The sequence below is a fragment of the Equus quagga genome, chromosome 2 (genome assembly GCF_021613505.1).
Source record: "Equus quagga isolate Etosha38 chromosome 2, UCLA_HA_Equagga_1.0, whole genome shotgun sequence".
NCBI lineage: Eukaryota > Metazoa > Chordata > Mammalia > Perissodactyla > Equidae > Equus > Equus quagga.
Window position 1 is genome coordinate 8,380,140 of NC_060268.1, and position 21,524 is coordinate 8,401,663.

Sequence of the window (21,524 nt, forward strand, 5' to 3'; positions counted from 1 at the left end):
AAGTTTCTGGAAATATTCCTTACCAAATTTATTACATTGTAAAAGTTCCCGTATACTCCTAGATTTCTGAGAATTTTGTCAAATGCTTTTTTAGCATGGATTTATATTATCTAATGATTTTTCTCCCTTAGCCTGTTAATGTGGTGTATGACATAGATTTTTCAATTTTGAACCAGATTTGTCTCCCTGGAATAAACCCCATTTGGTCATGGGGTATCATTCTTTTTTTATATTGCTGCATAATATATAACAGTATATTCTATATTCCTGAATTCCATTTGTTAACATTTTGTTGAGGGTTTTCGCCTCTGTGTTATTCAGTAAAATCAGGCTGTAGTTTTCTTTTTTGTACTGTTTTTGTCTGGTTTTGGTATCAGGGTAAAACTGACCTCATAAAATGAGTTGGAAATTGTTCCCTTCTCATGGATTTTCTGGAAGAGATTGTAGAGATTTGGTACTAATTCTTCTTTGAATGTTTTGTACAATTACCAAACTATCTCAACCTGGGTTTCTTTCGAGGAATTTGTAACTATGATCTCAATTTCTTTAACAGTTATAGTGCTATTCAAAGTCTCTTTTTTCAAGTTGAGTGAGTTATGATAGTTTGTGCTCCTGGAGAAAATAATCTATTTCATCTAAGTTGAAAAATTATGTGAATAGAGATTTTTCAGTATTCTCTTATGAACTTTTTCATGTCTGCAGGGTCTGTAATGATGTCCCATGTTTCATATCTGATATTCCATTCCTGAAATATTTTTTTTCTTTCTTTGTCAGTCTTGATATAAATTTATGAATTTTATTGATACTTTTAAAGAATCAGACATTTGCTTCACCCATTTTTTCTATTATTTTCCTGTTTTCAGTTTCATTTAATTGATTTCTGCTCTTTATCATTCCCTTGCCTTCTTTTTCTAGTTTCTTAAAGTGAGAGCTTAGATCATAAATTTGGGACACTCTTCATTTATAATATTTGGATTTAGTGCTATAAATTTCTCTTTTAGCCAATAGAGAAAAAACAGGCAAGAGTTATTTCATTTTTTCACATAGACTTTCAAAGCAACACTTTCAACTTGTAAAATTGACATTCTAACCCTAAAATTGTTAGTATAATTTTATAAATAAAATAGAATGTTGAAATAATTTAGCTTATACAACTGTCGTTTAAGTACACCCAATATATCAAAATATGAAAGAATGCCTACCATATTCAGGATACTCTGGGGCATATAAAGTAAATAAGAAATTATTTCTGCCTTTAAAAGACTATATTAACTTCCGTTTGTTGTACCTTCAAATTACATCCATCCATGGGGCTGGCCCCGTGGCCGAGTGGTTAAGTTCACGCGCTCCGCAGCAGGCGGCCCAGTGTTTCGTTAGTTCGAATCCTGGGTGCGGACATGGCACTGCTCATCAGACCACGCTGAGGCAGCGTCCCACATGCCACAACTAGAAGAACCCACAACGAAGAATACACAACTATGTACCGGGGGGCTTTGGGGAGAAAAAGGAAAAAATAAAATCTTTAAAAAAAAAAAAAAAATTACATCCATCCATTTCTCTCTCTGTCCATTTCTCTCTTAACATTGCTCATATAAAAATCTGTAATAAAGCCATGCTGTGGTAGGTGTCCCACATATAAAGTAGAGGAAGATGGGCACAGATGTTAGCTCAGGGTCAGTCTTCCTCAGCAAAAAGAGGAGGATTGGCAGCAGTTAGCTCAGGACTAATCTTCCTCAAAAAAAAGAAAATCTGCAATAGCTTTTTCCCTCCAGTCTATTGCAGGCTATTCTCCACATGGCAGTAAGAAAGTTATTTAGAAAAAAAAAAAAAACACAAAAATTTGGGTTATGTCACTTCTTTACTTTAAGCTTTCTTTCTTTTTTTTTTATGAGGAAGATTAGCCCTGAGCTGACATCTGTTACAAATCTTCCTTTTTTTGCTTGAGGAAGATTGTCCCTGAGCTATCATCTATTCCAATCTTCCTCTACTTTTTTGTATGTGGGATGCCACCACAGCATGGCTTGGTGAGTGGTGTGTAGGTCTGCACCTGGGATCTGAACCCAGGAATCCCAGGCTGCCAAAGCTGAGCACGCACACTTAACCACTACACCACCGTGCTGGCCCCTCTTTGCCTTAATCTTGCCAGTGAATTCATATCACATTTAAAGTAAAATCCAATCACCACGCTATGACCTAAGGAGGGACCCATAATCTGCCTTCTTCTCAGAATTACAGGGGTGCTCTCTTGTCTGTGCAGCTACATTCCAAGAGCCCCAGTGGGTGCCTGAAAGCATGGATAGTACCAAACCCTAAATATACTAGGTTTTTTTGTATACATTTATATTTGAGGTGTGACAGCAAAACTAGCAAAAATGTTTTTTCCTTGTTCACAATTTCACTGGTAGAACATTTGTTCTTACCACAGATTTTAACAAACTCAGCATACAATTTTTTCCCTTCCTTACTAAATTGAGTACTTTCACCTCTTCTCTTAAAGGAAGCACTCTGCAGCTTCTCTTTGGCACATCCGAATTGCCAGCATCAGAACTCACGCACTTTGGGGCCATTATCAAGTAAAATAAGGGAGACTTGAACACAAGCCCTGTACTACCTGACAGTCCATCTGACAACAGAGATGTTATCTAAGTGACTAACAGCAGGTGGCATTTACAGTGTGGATCTACTGAACAGCGGGAGGATTCAGGTCTCAGGCAGGATGGCACGGTACAGCTCGAGATTTCATCACACTACTCAGAAGTGGGAGCGATTGAAAACTTCTGACTTGTTTATTTCTGGAGTTTTCTACTTAATATTTTTGGACCCTGGTTGACTGCAGGTAAGGGTAGCTGAAACTGCCGCAAGCAAAATCATGGATAAGTGGGGACTACTGCAATTTCTTCGCATTCTCCCCTTCTTTTTATTTCTCCCACGTGGCAAGTCGTTCCGCGGGTCCTTTTCACCTGCCTTCCCTCTGCCAGGAACGCTCTGACCTCTGACATTTGCTGCTCTCATTGGTCTACTTCTTCCATTCCGGGCTCACCTCACTTCAGATCTTTTCTCTGTAGAGAGGCCTCCATGACCATTTACTCTCCTTCAGCCCTTTACGTCATCTTCCATAACACACAACGTCTGTTCTATTACAGTTAATGGTATTTAAAAAATTTTGCTTGACTACTTAAATTCTGTCTCCTCTATATACCATTTCCATCTTTCTCAGTGCTGCGTCCTCAGCTCTTAAAGCAGTTCCTGATGTGAGATTCATGCTCAGTAAATATTAAATAAAAGGATTATGCAGAATAAAGAGCTGACACAAAATATTATAATGCACGGCAAATGTTATAACTAATATACACAAAAAAGCACTAGCAAAGCACAAATATAGACTACTGATGCAGCATGTGGGCCCTGGAGCCAGACTGCCTGGTTTAGAGACCTAGTGCGGCCACTATTAGCTGTGGTCCTGAACACGTGAATGAACTTTGCTGTGGCTTTGTTTTCTCATCTGTGAAAGGGAGACCGTCATAGCAATTACCTCATAGAGTTCTGAGTAATGAATGAGGTTTTACATGTGAAGCACATAGAACAGTGACTGGTATTAATAAGGTCTCCATAAATATCAAATATTATTAAGTTCAAATTATTATATTTATTATTATTATCATTAACGTTATCAAATAATGGAGAGATCTTGGGGATTGAGTGAAATGGAGTTTCACAGAGGTTTTGGCATTGGAAGATAATCTAAAAGTTTGGTAGGAGGGTTGTGATCATAAAATGACACATAAATCAATGAATAAATGAATAACTGTATTATATATAACATGCATATATCTATATTTCTATGTTTGTATATGTTACATGCATTTCCATCTATATGTATTGATTTATCCATCTATCATATGTCACAGGATACAAATGCTATACAAGGCAAAACACTTCAATCCTACCAATTCTGCTTAGGAAAATTCTAAGAAAAGAAGATGATAAAAGGAAATCCATAGGTTGGGATTAGTCTATGCTATCTGGGGAGGAGAGGGGAGGTGCACAGCATAACTGGAATCAGAAGACATGTAGTAACTCTATTCATGCCTTTCCTTACTGTGGAATCTTGAGCAGGTGACTTAGGCATTGAGATTCTTAATTTGTTTTTTATTAAAAAAATAAAACAAAGGGCCAGCCTAGTGTTGTAGCAGTTAAGTCCACACACTCCACTTCGGTGGACCAGGGTTCACCAATTTGGATCCCAGGCACGGACCTATGCACCTCTTATCAAGCCATGCTGTGGCGGCATCCCACATATAAAGTAGAGGAAGCTAGGCACAGACATTAGCTCAGGGCCAATCTTCCTCAACAAAAAGAGGAGGATTGGCAGCAGATGTGAGCTCAGGGCTAATCTTCCTCCAAAAAATTAAATGAAATGAAATTAAATAGCACTAACAAGATCCACCTCACGTGATTGTTGTGGAGATTAAAGATATTATATAGGTCAAAAACCTAGCAGATAAGAGTGAGTGAGTGACCAAACAGGCAGGTGGTCACAGTTTCACAGATGTACACCTATACTGAACTCCTAGTAGCAGATAATCAATGAAACATTTATCCCATTTCATAATCGCTGAAAGATTACATGTGAAATAAATTGCTACAAATATTCTCATATCATTTTGTTATATATTAATATCATAAAGAGAAAAAAGGGAAAGAAAGAGAGAGAAAAAGAGAGGTGGAGACAGAGATAAAACAAGAGAGGCAGAAAGATGAGAGGAGACTTTTCCAAGTATGCTCTTGGCATAGAGAGATAAAAATAACCTCATGTAAACAATATAATAGATGCTCAATAAAGACATAGTTTTAAAAGTATTATTTTATCTTGTCCTTATATTATTGTCAAAACCTCTCTTGTCTTAGTAAACATAGATAGCTTTAAATAAAATTTTTTTGTACCGTCAGAGTTACTCATGAAAGGATGCTTACCTCCTTTTAAATTGTCCAGGAAAAAACACAGACGTGTATTTCAAAGCATCCATTTTAGATGCATATTAGAAAGCATCATATGTTTTCTAATAGAAAATATAACTATTCTTAGTTATCTTTCTTTAACTTTGGAATGATAGTAACCAATATTAAGCAAAATGCATGTTTAAAAGCAATATAATTTCAACAACGCATTATGCCACAATTTTAAAAGTCATGGTTTTATCATTGAATAAGCTGAAAGTGTACTCATTCAATGCAACGGCACAAAAATGTTCTGAATTTGTTTTTCTTTTTGCTAATAGGACTACCAGAAGTAAACTCTGCCCTCTGAAGATGATATTTTGAAGGAATACAGCCACATTCATTCTGATGATGCTTATTTAGAGTTATGTGAGCAAACTACATAACAATGTTATACAATTCAAGATCAGCATCATGTTCTCCCTTGAATTTCAATGTGATCAATTAAAGAATGATTTAATAATATTCAGATATTAATCTAATGGTTTTTCATGAAATAATTGAACTATTTGGAGAGTTAAAATTCTGAAATATATAAAATTCTTCTCAAGTACTATACAGACATGGTCAGCATGACAAAAACACTTATTCTACAGATTTGTTATTTCTATTATTTTAGCAGTCACACAGTGGATTGGTAATATGCAGAAATAAGATTATAACTTTTACTTTGTTTTTCTTCTAATTCTTTTTGGCTTGTACTTTGCAGATAATGTTTAAAAAATAGTGGTAAAAGCAGGCATCATTGCTATTTTTAATGGTTATCTTTCCAGTATTATACTGTTAAGTATTATATTTAATAATTAGTATCCACGGGCCATTAAAAGTGAGAAGTGTCTGATGCTTTAGAAGCTATACACATGAGGTCACCTTCTCCCACGCCCACCTCCACTCCAGCGCTCCTATCTTCGGCTGGGGGCTCCGAGCTCTGTCTTACCTCACCAGCAGAGCCATGGCGTCCATCCAGGAAGGAGGTAGAAGAGAAAGCTTGTGACTCAGGACAGATCCCTCTGAACAAAGACAGATCTCCTTTCCCTATGTCTCAAATATGACCATCTTATTCTTTAGAACTTCCGTTTGAGCTGACGCTGCCTGGCAAATTCCTCAGGAAAAACTCCACTGTGTGATGTCCGCGTCTCTGCGCCTGTGGATCCGCGCGCTCTGCCCGGCCGTGCGCACCAGTTTAACCAACAGCTCGGGGCCAGCTGTTCAACATCATCCTTCTTCCAAGTAATTCATCCCTGATTTTAACAGGTGCCTTCTGGAGACAATGGTTTATCCAGAAGGAGGGACCTTCTTTCATGGAAACGCTGTTTTGGGCCAATTGGCAAAATGTTTTAAACCTGTCTCTCAAAAAGACAGCCACACAGGTGGTCGCCTCCTCTGCTTCCGGGGTGGTTCTCCGTGATGGAAGGGTAAGTTCTCTAGAAAGAGACGAGGGGACTTTATATATCTTAAGCATGCTTGAATCAGACTCTGAATTCTAACTTTGCTGCTTTTATGATTATCATTTGTTCTTAGACCAAAGTAGATACCAAGTGGATACTCTACAAATCTAAATATTAAAAATGCGTTTCTAGATTTTCAACCTGTCTTAAGTGACAAAAGACGCTCTGTATGACATTCCTTTAAAGTCATGGTTAAGATGAAAAAAAGAAAACAAAGCAGACCTATTGGAGAGTTTTCATTTTTATCAGAAGTTTGTTTCAGCTAATGTTGAATAAATCATAAAGAAAAAAGGTACAGCTGGGAAAAATAATCTGTGAAAAATATGTACAAGGAAATTCTACTCCATTAATGTTGATATTGCAGGTTTAACAGAGTGAGTATGAATTTGGATTCCAGTTAATGCTAAGGATAAAGACTCTTTATCCTACATTTTGATGTGACTAGGATATTTCTCCTATCTTAATTATAATGATTATGATCTGGTTCCACAATGTCAACAAAATAACCAGCCTTGGGATTTCTCCTGTTCCTCTGTTTGCCGGATTTCACTGTAAATCTCCCTCTGCAGCCGTCTGTTGTGTGTGGACTCTGAACACCTTGTCGTTCCTGCATCCTGACTGCAAGACATTAATCTCCTAAATTAGAAAATAAACACTTTCAACTATAAAATACTGAAATGCTTTTAAAGTGTATATATGAAGCTGGTGCTCAGAGGCAATTATATTTAATGCTTTGTCTTTTTAAACCAGTAATGGTGAACTAGGTAATTAAAATCATGCACATTATGAGTAGAAAACCTCACTATATAAAAGCAACAATTTTTAAAAATGACCTACCTTTGAGTCTCCAAATTTTGCCTCCCAATTTTATTCCCTCTCGGAAACTGAATATTAACTGTTGAAGTAAAAATCACTACACTGTTGTGAAGCTCCATCCTGCATCATTTTCAAGAATTATAATACCATAGGACGTATAGAAATTGAACACAAAGGTGAACATTGAGAGATATACTTTCAAAAATAAGGAATAATTATAACAAATTATCATGCCTTAGGTCTGACTCTATTGCAAGCACTGTTCTAAGAACCTACCTTCGTTGCTTTTTAATTCTCTAAAAAAAAACTGTATATATATATATATATATATATATAGGACATGCATGCTATTAATATGCTAGTACAGATAAGGAAATTGAGGAAAACAAATGATTCAACATTAGGTTGAGCCATATGTTATCACCATTTTGTAAATTAAAAAATCCAGGGCCAGCCCTGGTGCCCTAGTGGTTAAGTTTGGCATGCTCTGCTTCCGTGGCTCAGGTTCAGTTCCTGGGCATGGACCTACACCACTTGTCAGTGGCCATGCTGTGGTGGCAACCCACATACAAAAGAGAGGAAGATAGGTCACAGATGTTAGCTCGGGGCAAATCTTCCTCAGCAAAAAGAAAAAAAAAATCCAAATAGCAATTTTGTATGGCTCAATCTTTTCCTGTAGTAATCCGGATCATTCAGGCAACAGGTGGCACAGTCAGGATGCAAAATAGGTTACCTGGCTCCTGACCAGGGCCAGCTCTTGGACATATTTCTACAAATATTTACTGAATATGTACAAGCTATAGACAACTAGAGGGAAGCTCATGAGACTTTGAGATCATACAGATCATGCTTGAAATTTTGTCTTTGCCATTGGCCTTTGGGAAAATTATAATACTTCTGATCCTCAACTTCATCAACCATGAATTGGGAGGATAATTTCTATTTTGTAGGGCTCTGATAAGATTTACAATTATTTTCTAGAGAAAATAGAAGAAAGAGTTAAAGAAACCAAGCTCATTTTATGAAGCTAGTATAATCTTAATGCTAATACCAGATAAATGCAAAGAAAATGCAATCCAAAGCAAAGAATATTATAGACCCACTTCACCTTTGAATGGTAATTCAAAACAAATAAATAAAATTAAAATCTAATTAATTATTAAATAAACATTAAGTTACAATCTTAAATATTAGCTGACTAAATTCAAGAATGTTCTCAATAAATGTTACATCAGGATCAAGTAGTTTTATCTTTAAAATGGAAAGACACCTCAACATCAAAATAAATGTGATAATAATTTATCACATTAATAATTTAAAGATGAAAATCATATGGCTACCTCAATAGATGTAGAAAAAGTATTTTATATGCTCCAACACGTATTTATGATGAAAATTCTTAAACATTAAAAATAGAAAGGAATGTTGTTAACTTGATAAGAGTATTTACTATTAGAAATATAAGATGCCCAGAATCATCACTACTGTCTAGCATAGTACCATTATCCCTGAGAATCAATATTATGAAATGAAAATATATAAATGTGTAAATATTGGAAAATAAATCATTATATTTACAAATGACTTGAAAATCTTTATAGGAATCTATATTCAACAATTTTTATTGCTGATAAATAATCCTGCAAGGTTTTTAGAAATAAAGGCAACTGATAAAATTTTATAATATATCTCTGTACCATAAATAACCAAGTAAAAAAATAATATTTAGAATATCAGCTATAGGGATCTTAAAAAGACCCTAAAACTCTAAAAAGACATGAAATAGCATAAAAAAATAATATTACAAAGAGGCTGCTTATTCCCCAAATTATGCCTTACATTCAATACAATCCCATTCAATATTGTAGTTTGATATTTTTAAGGATTTCAATAAATTTATTATAAAATTTACTCAACAAATTAAAGAACCATAAATAGTTAACCTTAAAAAAAAATAAAAGAAAAGAAAGTAACAAGAGGAATTGCTCTACCAGACATTAAAAAACACTACAGGGCTGGCCCGGTGGCACAGCAGTTAAGTTCGCTCATTCTGCTTCCATGGCCCAGGGTTCACCAGTTCGGATCCTGGGTGTGGACATGGTACCACTTGTCAAGCCATGCTGTGGCAGCATCACACATGTAAAGTAAAGGAAGATGGGCACGGATGTTAGCTCAGGGACAGTCTTCCTTCCTCAGCAAAGAGAGGAGGATTGGAGGCAGATGTTAGCCCATGGCTAATCTTCCTCAAAAAAAAGAAAAAAAAAAGAAAACACTACGAAGCCATAATAATAAACATTGTATTGGTGCATAAGCAAAATTATCTAATGGAACAAATAGAGACCTGAAAGACTAATCCTTATTGTATTATAAAAATGACCTAAAAATTCTATGGTAAATTTATAGACTGCTCAGGACATGGTGTTTGTAAACTGATTCATTACATGGAGCCTAAGCTGAATGAGTCCCTTTCTAATACCACATACAGGAGTGTACTGTTGATTGAAGAAAGACCTAAGGTGAAAGATAAAATTATAATGTTTATAGAAAATGCAAGAAAATATCTAAGTCTGGATCAGAACTTTTAAACAAATTTTCAAATATATATATCATTAGAAAATAATCAAAATTGATTAGATCATAATTATTTCTATTCAATTAAAATATCACTACCAAGGAGGGGATCCAAGATGGCGCCATGAGTAGTCCTCTTTGTCTCTCCCCCTTCGAGTCTACAATTATTTGGACACTTATAGCTTAACAAAGGATATCCAGACAGCATCTCAGGACGTCTGAGAGACCCACGCGACTATACATCGGAAGGCGGACGGACTTTCCTCCAGGAAGATGTGGAAATAGGTGAAAACTCTCCGACCCCAACTAAACAGCCTAGTACCCACAAGCGGCTTTCTTCCAATGGATGCCCCCAGAAGATCAACACACATCTAGGGCAGGAGCGAGCACACAACAGAGGAGCGACGGTGGAAACAGGTGACCAGAACCCTACCTAAACACCCCGCAATTACTCCTAAACGCAGAGGGAAACTTTGGAGTTGCACACCTGGGCCCGCGGGGAGAGTCTCTCCCCGCCATTGGCGGGGAGATCCCGCCTGGTGTTCGCGGCGCCCGGAGGGTGCCAGAGAGAGTCGCTGAGGGTACGGAGGTCTCCCGGCTGCCACTGCCGGCACGGTGGGGCTAGGGATTGCCGGAGATCTCTGAGCGGACTGGGGCTGGGTGAAGCTCCAAAGACTCCACGCCCCGGAGGGGAAGCTCCGGAGTTCCGCCTGGGCAGCAGACAGAACTCTCTATCTGCCTTTAGCGGAGGGGCCACGCCCAGCATTCAACTCCGGGAAAGTCCCGGAGAGAATCCCAGAGGGCGGGGCGACCCCCAGCTGCCGTTGCCCGCCCCGTGGATCTAGGGATTGCCAGAGATCTCGGAGAGGACTGGGGCTGGGGGAAGTTTCAAAGGCCTGCTCTGCGCCCAGGAGGGGAAGCTCCAGAGTTCTGCCCAGGCAGCAGACAAAACTCTCTGTCTGCTATTAGCCGAGGGGCTACGCCCAGCATCCACAATACCGGGAGGGTCCCGGAGAGGAGAATATTAGGCAGGGTAGCAGCTGACCAGCTACCACTGAAATCAGGATCTCTGGCTATCCCCCCAAGTCAGGGCAAAGGGCTCCCTGAGTTCCTGGGGAACAGGACTGGGGCTGGGTGGAGTTCCAGCGACCCAGCTCTGTAGCATAGTGGGAAACCCTATAGGCTTACAGCAGCCTCAGGGAAAGCCTCTGCACAGCACCAGTAGAAAGCACCCAACCGGCAGCCACAAGGCTGGAAGACCCCAGGACAAAAGCAGCATAGCTAGGTGAACTAACCACAGACTGCAGAAGATGCCAATAGCTCTCCTGCGACCCAGAGTGGACAAGTGAGATTTTTGTGGGTGCCGACAGCAATGGAGCGACAAATATAAGTGATCCCACCCCTGGCCGCTGGAAAAGCCCATAACACCGTTGCAGACCCCAAGGAGGGAGGACGTCTAGGTGGGCTGCAACAGTATGCACCAGCAGCCTGAAGCCCCCCTGTGACAGCCCCCACGGCAGAGGAGGGAATCCAAAGGACCACTGGGACTATGAGGAGGGGCCCAGGCCCAGTCAGCAACTGCGGACAGGGTTCCTGGTTGGTGCAGTATAAACAGCTGCTCCCCCACCGCAGCAGCTGAAACAAGTGAAAGGAGCAACTAAACTCTATCTCCATGCGGAGGCACAAATCAACAACATCAAGCAATATGAAAAAATACATTAAATCTCCAGAACAGAAAGAAAATAACAAAGACACAGAAAACAATCCCAAAGAAAATGAGATATATAACCTAAATGATGATGACTTCAAAACAGCCATCATTAAAATACTCAATGAGTTAAGAGAGAATTCTGACCGACAACTCAACGAGTTCAGGAGCTATGTCACAAAAGAGTTTGATACGATAAAGAAGAACCAAACAGAAATATTGGAAATGAAGAACACAATAGAGGAGATTAAGAAAAATCTAGATGCTCTGAACAGTAGGGCCGATAATATGGAGGAAAGAATTAGCAATTTGGAAGATGGCAATATAGAATTGCTGCAGGCAGAGGAGGAGAGAGAAGCAAGACTAAAAAGAAATGAAGAAACTCTGCGAGAATTATCAGACACAATTAGGAGATGCAACGTAAGGATTATAGGTATACCAGAGGGAGAAGAGAAGGAGAAAGGGGCAGAAAGCCTATTCAAAGAAATAATGGCTGAGAACTTCCCAAATCTGGTGAGAGAGATGGATCTTCAGGTGACAGAAGCCAACAGATCTCCAAACTTTATCAATGCAAGAAGACCAACCCCACGGCATATAGTAGTGAAGCTAGCAAAAGTCAATGACAAGGAGAAAATACTAAGGACAGCCAGGCAAAAGAAACTAACCTACAAAGGAACCCCCATCAGGCTATCAGCAGATTTCTCAGCAGAAACTTTACAGGCTAGAAGAGAGTGGAATGATATATTCAAAAATCTGAAGGACAAAAATCTACAGCCGAGAATTCTCTACCCAGCGAAAATATCCTTCAAATATGATGGAGAAATAAAAGTTTTCCAGATAAACAAAAATTAAGGGAGTTCATTGCCACAAAACCTCCTCTTCAGGAAATCCTCAGGAAAACCCTCATTCCTGAAAAATCAAAAAAGGAAAGGGACTACAAAACCAAGAGCAGAGGAGATAAGTAGTAGGACAACAACAGAGAGTAGCAGCTGTTCATCAGAACAGATTAAACCATGGGACGAGAAACAAAGGAAATTGAAGAAAACCGGAAAACAAGACGCAAAATGGTAGTGGTAGGCCCCCACATCTCAATAATCACTCTAAATGTAAATGGATTGAACTCCCCAATCAAAAGACACAGAGTGGCAGGATGGATCAAAGAACAAGATCCAACAATATGCTGCCTCCAGGAAACACACCTCAGCCCCAAAGACAAACACAGACTCAGAGTGAAGGGATGAAGAACAATACTCCAAGCTAATAATAAAGAAAAGAAAGCAGGTGTCGCTATACTAATATCAGACAAGGTAGATTTCAAAGCAAAACAGATAAAGAAAGACAAAGAGGGACAGTATATAATGATAAAAGGGACTCTCCACCAAGAAGACATAACACTTATAAATATATATGCACCCAACACAGGAGCACCAAAATTTGTAAAGCAACTCTTAATAGAACTAAAAGAAGACATCAACAACAATACAATAATAGTAGGGGACCTCAACACACCATTAACACCAATGGACAGAACATCCAGACAGAAAATCAACAAGGAAGTAATAGAATTAAATGAAAAATTAGACCAGATGGACTTAATAGATATATATAGAACACTTTATCCAAAAACAGTAGGTTACACATTCTTCTCAAGTGCACATGGAACATTCTCAAGGATTGACCATATTTTGGGAACCAAAGCAAACATCAATAAATACAAGAGAGTTGAAATAATATCAAGCATCTTTTCTGATCATAATGCTATTAAACTAGAAATCAACTACAAGAAAAAAGCAGAGAAAGGTGCAAAAATGTGGAGACTAAACAACACGCTTCTGAACAAACAATGGATCACTGAAGAAATTAAAGAAATCAAATATTATCTGGAGACAAATGAAAATGAGAACACGACATACCAAATCATTTGGGATGCAGCAAAAGCAGTCCTAAGAGGGAAATTCATCGCAATACAGGCTCACCTCACTAAACAAGAAAAAGCTCACATAAGCAACCTCAAACAACACCTAACAGAACTAGAAAAAGAAGAACAAACAAAGCCCAGAGTCAGTAGAAGGAGGGAAATAATAAAAATAAGAGCAGAAATAAACGATATTGAAACAAAAAAGACAGTAGAAAGGATCAATGAAACAAAGAGTTGGTTCTTCGAAAGAATTAACAAAATTGACAAACCCCTAGCCAGACTCACCAAGAAAAGAAGAGAGAAATTGCAAATTAATAAAATTAGGAATGACAGAGGAGAAATCACAACAGATACCAATGAACTACAAGAGATCATAAGAGAATACTATGAAAAACTATATGCCAACAAATTGAACAACCTGGAAGAAATGGACAAATTCCTAGACTCCTACAATCTCCCCAAACTGAATCAGGAAGAAATGGAGAATCTGAATAGGCCAATCACAAGTAAGGAAATAGAAATGGTAATCAAAAACCTCCCCAAAAATAAGAGTCCAGGACCAGACGGCTTCTCTGGAGAATTCTACCAAACATTCAAAGAAGACTTAATACCTATTCTCCTCAAACTGTTCCAGAAAATTGAGAAAGATGGAGTACTCCCTAACACATTCTATGAAGCCAACATCACTCTGATCCCCAAACCTGACAAGGATAACACAAGGAAGGAGAACTACAGGCCGATATCACTGATGAACATAGATGCAAAAATCCTCAACAAAATTTCGGCAAACCGAATACAGCAATACATCAAAAAGATTATACACCATGATCAAGTGGGATTTATATCAGGGACACAGGGATGGTTCAACATCCGCAAGTCAATCAACGTGATACACTACATCAACAAAATGAAAAACAAAAACCACATGATCATCTCAATAGATGCAGAGAAAGCATTCAACAAGATCCAACACCCATTTATGATAAAAACCCTCAATAAAATGGGTATAGAAGGAAAGTACCTCAACATAATAAAGGCCATATATGACAAACCCACAGCCAACATCATAGTCAACAGACAAAAACTGAAAGCCATCCCTTTGAGGACAGGAACAAGACAAGGGTGCCCACTTTCACCACTCCTATTCAACATAGTACTGGAGGTGCTGGCCAGAGCAATTTGGCAGGAAAAAGAAATAAAAGGAATCCAAATAGGTAACGAAGAAGTAAAACTCTCGCTGTTTGCAGATGACATGATCTTATATATAGAAAACCCCAAAGAATCCATAGAAAAACTATTAGAAATAATCAACAACTACAGCAAAGTAGCAGGGTATAAAATTAACGTGCATAAATCAGTAGCATTTCTATACACTAACAATGAACTAACAGAAAAAGAACTCAAGAACTCAATCCCATTCACAATTGCAATGAAAAGAATAAAATACTTTGGGATAAACTTAACCAAGGAAGTGAAGGATCTATACAATGAAAACTACAAGACTTTCTTGAAAGAAATTGACGATGACATAAAGAGATGGAAAGACATTCCATGCACATGGATTGGAAGAATAAACATAGTTAAAATGTCCATACTACCTAAAGCAATCTACAGATTCAATGCTATGCCAATCAGAATCCCAAGAACATTCTTCACAGAAATTGAACAAACAATCCTAAAATTCATATGGGGCAACAAAAGACCGTGAATTGCTAAAGCAATCCTGAGCAAGAAAAACAAAGCCGGCGGAATCACAATCCCCGACTTCAAAACATACTACAAAGCTACAGTGATCAAAACAGCATGGTACTGGTACAAAAACAGGTCCACAGATCAATGGAACAGAATTGAAAGCCCAGAGATAAAACCACACATCTATGGACAGTTAATCTTCGACAAAGGAGCAGAGGGCCTACAATGGAGAAAAGAAAGTCTCTTCAACAAATGGTGCTGGGAAAACTGGACAGCCACATGCAAAAGATTGAAAATTGACCATTCTTTTTCACCACACACCAAAATAAACTCAAAATGGATCAAAGACCTAAAGATTAGGCCTGAGACAATAAGTCTTTTGGAAGAGAATATAGGCAGTACACTCTTTGACATCAGTTTCAAAAGAATCTTTTCGGACACTATAACTCCTCAGTTGAGGGAAACAATAGAAAGAATAAGCAAATGGGACTTCATCAGACTAAAGAGCTTCTTCAAGGCAAGGGAAAACAGGATTGAAACAAAAAAACAGCTCACTAATTGGGAAAAAATATTTACAAGCCACTTATCCGACAAAGGGTTAATCTCCATAATATACAAAGAACTCACACTGCTTAACAACAAAAAAACAAACAACCCGATCAAAAATTGGGCAGAGGACATGAACAGACATTTCTCAAAAGAAGATATGAATATGGCCAATAGACACATGAAAAGATGTTCATCATCGCTAATCATCAGGGAAATGCAAATCAAAACTACACTAAGATATCACCTTACACCCGTTAGATTGGCAAAAACATCCAAAACCAAGAGCGACAAATGTTGGAGAGGTTGTGGAGAAAAAGGAACCCTCATACACTGTTGGTGGGAATGCAAACTGGTACAGCCACTATGGAAAACAGTATGGAGATTTCTCAAAAAGTTAAAAATAGAAATACCCTATGACCCAGCTATCCCATTACTGGGTATCTATCCTAAGAACCTGATATCAGAAATCTCAAGAGTCCGTTGCACCCCTATGTTCATCGCAGCATTATTTACAATAGACAAGACGTGGAACCAGCCTACATGCCCAGAAACTGATGATTGGATAAAGAAGATGTGGTATATATACACAATGGAATACTACTCAGCCATAAAAAAAGACAAAATTGGCCCATTCACAACAACGTGGATGGACCTCGAGGGTATTATGTTAAGCGAAATAAGCCAGTCAGAGAAAGACGAACTCTATATGACTCCACTCATAGGTGGAAGATAGTATATTGATAAGGAGATCAGATCGGTGGTTACCAGGGAAAAGGGTGGGTGGGGGGAGGGCACAAAGGGGGAAGTGGTGTACCCACAACATGACTAACAAAAATGTACAACTGAAATCTCACAAGGTTGTAATCTATCATAACATTAATAAAAAAAAAAATTACTACCAAAATTATATAGAGAAGATGATAGGAGAAAATTACTTTCAGTGTCATATATATATACATATTATATATATGTTATATATACATATGTAGGATATAACATTATATATATATAAAGGGCATTTTGCTAATCATAAGAAAAAGACAGCATTTTCAGTGGGTAAAAATAGACAGTTATAAAAAGCTGAGTACAAAAGAGGACCCCTTTTTTAAAAAAGCTAACAGCATATGAAAGTAAGTACAACATTATTATTCAGGGAAATGAGTTAAATAATTAAACTATGGGCTATCATTTTATACCTATTGGACTTATTAAAGTAAAAACATTGGGTGATGCCTAGTGTTGGCAGGATGAAAAACTATAGGAACCGTCATGAGCTGCGACCCATGGACACTGGGCAGCCATTCTGAAGAGCTATCTGGACCTGCTTGATCAAATTAAACACAAGCATATCCTATGGCCCAGCAGCTCTGCACCAAGGCGTATTTTTCCTGAAGAAAGTTGTACACAGCCCCTTACGAGGACATGTGTAAGATGTTTATTACATAGTTGCAGCTCACCTCGCATTAAAATGGTACCCTGTGACGTATTCTAACCGTAGGAATGTAGGTAAATGTGCTATACACCACTTGCTGACCTGGCTTCTAGACTGCTCATCAGATCCTCTGCTTGCTATTTCTTCCCCCATGTGCAGGACAGATGCAGAAGATTCAGGGAAGGATACAAAGATCTCCTAGATATAAAGAGCCTGCTAGAGTAACTTTAAAGAGCTGCTGGATGAAGTTACCACTGCTGGGGTGCAAAGCCACTCACTAACAGCCACGTGGACTACAGTGTGAGTGAGTTATTATTTAGCCAGTAAAATTTAGGAGGTTATTCTTGTCCCTGTATAGCCTAGCCTACCTAAGGAATATGGGGGAGGGAGAAGAAACCACATAAGGAAATAATGTGGGAAAAACAAGAAAGGCATACATATTAAATGAAGATACTTTTATGCAGATAAACACACAAAGCAGAGAAATTTTGAACTACAAGGCCAAGTAACACTATACAAACTTGGTGATCACATTTGAGTCATAGCTTAAAGAATGATTCGGCTTGAAGTCCCTGTCTCTACAAAAGGTTTTAGTTCAAAGTAACAGCTTTTGCAAAGGGTATGAAGTATGCAAGTTCATAGTTGAAGGAAGAAATAACAAGTACATCAATATTGGTGTCCACAATGGCGTAAGTTCAAGATAGTAAAAACATGTGGCTGAAAATTATAATTTGTCCAGATGATGGCAAAAATATTAAAATATTTTTTAATTCTTTGCCATAGATTTAGTTACCTATTGCTGTAAAACAAACTATACTAAAATTTAATAGAATCATTTTATTTTGTTCCCAATTTAGTGAGTTAGGAATTTGGGAAGGATTTGGCTTGTTTGTTCACATCTGATCAACATGGGGTGAGATGGAGCAGCTTAGGCTGCAGGATGCCCTCCACGGTGTCTGCTTCACTCATGTGTCTGGAGACGTGATGTCCTCTCTCTCTCATGGCAGCCCTCCTTCAGGGTCCCTTCATGTGCTTGGCTTTCTCAAAGCATGGTAATTCACAATTTTTACATAGCAACTTGCTTTCAGGAGTCAAAAAGTGTAAAATTACAGGCCAGTTAAGGGGTTCACCAGGAAATAGTGCATCAAGTCCACCTGATTAGAGGGGTCAAAGCTGTAATAATGTAGCATCCATATTCAAGTGGATGAAGGAAGAGACTGCTTCTTGGTGGGAGAGAGCCAAGGTCACATAGCAGAAGAGCATGTGTGGTGAGAGATTCTGTTGTGCCAACATTTCTGAAAAATGGCCATACCCATTGATGGAAAAGACACTAAAGGTTTTTGAGGACATGTAAATATCATAATGCTTATGTTTTAAGACTGAAATCCCTTATCAGTTGTGACAAAGAGACTAGAGACAAAACACAGAAATAGGAAAGAGGAAGGGTGGGAGGGAGGAAGAGAAAGAAAGGAGAAAGGCAGGCAAGTTAAGAGGCTATTACACTATATCCTAGGTGTAATGTGATGAAAGTCTGGGTTAGGGCAAAGACCACAGGGGTGAAAACGTGGAAACAATACTTTTAGAGTATAGGATCTACAGGGCAAGAAAACAGGATTTTTTGATGGGACTGAATGTGAAGACATTGTAGAAGTTAAAGATAACTTGTTACATTTTATAATCTGGGTGATTAAAAGACTGGTCATATAGTGGATTGATGTAGAGACACTTGGGAAAGAGCAAGTTTTTTGGTTCTGAAGAGCTGTTTGAACAAAGTATATTGCTGTCAAATTGTGCAGTTTGAAACCTAGGCCCAAAGCTCCTAGCTAGAGACTCTGAGATGAAAGTCGTCTGTAAAGAGGTGACAGTTGAATTCATGAGACTAGATCAAAGCACACATGGGTATTGTAATGGAAAAAAGACAAGGCCTGAGGAGCAAACAATGGACCTAACTTTTCAGCCTCTGCTTTGCATGTAGGCCTGAAGGTCTTCAGGGCATCCTGATGTTGGTCAATTCGGACAGCAATCAGTTCTTGGCTATGCCAGCACTTTAGATCTGATACACATGCCAGTGGTATTTTCATTAGGAATTTTGAAAATTTCTAAATTTTCTCAAATAATATTGGAAACGCTTACCTTTCAAAGTTTGTTATTTCTCAATACAAGGTCTTGTTTACTTTAGCCGAGTGATATTGGAACATTATTATATTGAATTTTTTAAGTAATTGATGTACAGTTGTATTTGGATTATGACAAAATGGACTGGAAATAAAGCAAATTTAAAAGACTGCAAGAAAAGAGGTAAGGTCCTAGATTTTAGTTATTATGATTCATGAAAACCCAGAAAAAATAATCAAAATTTATCAGGAATGTCGTGAGTCATAAGCTTTTGAGGATTTTTATGTGGAAAGGTATCAAGGTTTCAACTCTAAGGTTTCAATCAAGGAAACTTCATTTACTATCCACTTGCATTATAGTGTTTGTTCGTCTTACTCTTGACATTGACTTTTTAAAGAATTTCTCCGTTAAGTGTTTCCCCAAGCATTACTCTAATATCCTTGGGAGCCATTCAGAGAAAAACAGTTGTGGTGAAAATTAGCCAACATGTGAAGCATGTTGCATTCAAGTTTTGAATTCAAATTTTTTCTTTTATTAGCCGTTTGTTTTAATAATTTTGATTATTACTTAGACTAATGCCTGTTTTAAATATAGTATATAAAATATTTTTGTCAATAGGGAATTGCATATGCAATCTGGAACCTTTTGTCTAAATTTTAAAACTCTCAAAAAAGAAAAATGATGAGGTAAATACATATGTGTGATTAAAAATCATGTCTCAGAATTTCTTAGAGTTGCAGGTTTTAGTGTTAAAAATGCCTAATTTGCATTCTGCTTCAGCGGTTTGGTTATAGTGAGGAAAGGTGGAAAAGCATTAGTGGAGTCATTATGGCAGGCACCCTGATTAAATGTGATGGTATATGGCCATTTAAATAATGCAGAGAAGAATACACTTGAGTGAAAACATGGAACTTATCTTCTTAATTGAAAGTATGGTTAACAAGTAGCAATTCTGATTCAAGACTAGTAATTGAACATGTTGAATGCTTCTTCCAAAATGTAAAAATGGAAACAGATTAATAACAGCATGGGAAGCAAAACGAATGCCACTAGCAAGGAATGAGGAGAATCTTCACCCAGAAAATAAATTGCTCAAACTCCCTAAAGAAAAGCCCAGCCTGCAGGTCCCTGCCCTTCCTTTCCTTGCCAAAACATTCGAGCCAGGGAGCCTGTGATCCAAACCCGCTTCCCCCAACACTCCCACGTGAGCTAAGGAAGTCCGTTGTTCTCCATTTTCCTCTGTTCGGATTACAGATCTGACCAGTCAAAAATGACAATGCATATGATAAAAAATAAACAGCTAGAAAGAAAGGCCATGAACTCAACAAATGGTCTTAACTCTCAAGGCAAAAGAAAAATCAGAAAATGAGAGAAAATACTAAAATAATTATAATTATTAATTAATATTCTCAGAGACGTTCAAGTATCTGTCACACTTAGCAATGGAAAACATCTTCTCAGAAGAAATATTACAGCTTTTGGAGACTAAAAATACAATTGTTGAAATTAAGATAGTAATATTACTTTAAAAACGACCTGATTCTAATCATTAATACAGCTGAACCTTTTTGTTTGGTTGGTTTTCGTTTTTTTTATTTAGGTATAGTTTTGTTTGTTTTTTATTGAGGTTATGATAGTTTACAACCTTGTAATTTCAGTTGTACATTATTACTTGTGAGTCATATTGTAGGCGCACCACTTCACCCTTTGTGTCCTTGCCCCACCAGCCCTTCCCCCTGGTAACCCCTAATCTATTCTCTTTGTCCATGTGTTTGTTTATCTTCCACATATGAGTGGAGTCATACAGAGTTTGTCTTTCTCTATTTGGTTTATTTCACTTAACATTATACCCTCAAGGTTCATCCACGTTGTTGTGAATGGGACAATTTTGTCATTTTTTATGGCTGAGTAGTATTCTATTGTATATATATACTATATCTCCTTCATCCAGTCATCAGTCAATGGGAACTTGGGTTGCTTGCACGTCTTGGCTATCATGAATAATGGAGCAGTGAACACAGGGGTGCATGGGTCTCTTTGAATTGCTGATTTCAAGATGTTTGGATAGATACCCAGTATTGGGATGGCTGGGTCATATGGTATTTCTATTTTTGATTTTTTGAGAAATCTCCATACTGTTTTCCATAGTGGCTGTACCAGTTTGCATTCCCACCAGCAGTGTATGAGGGTTCCTTTTTCTCCACAACCTCTCCCACATTTGTTATTTTTTGCTTTGGTTATTTCAGCCATTCTAACAGGTATAAGGTGATATCTTAG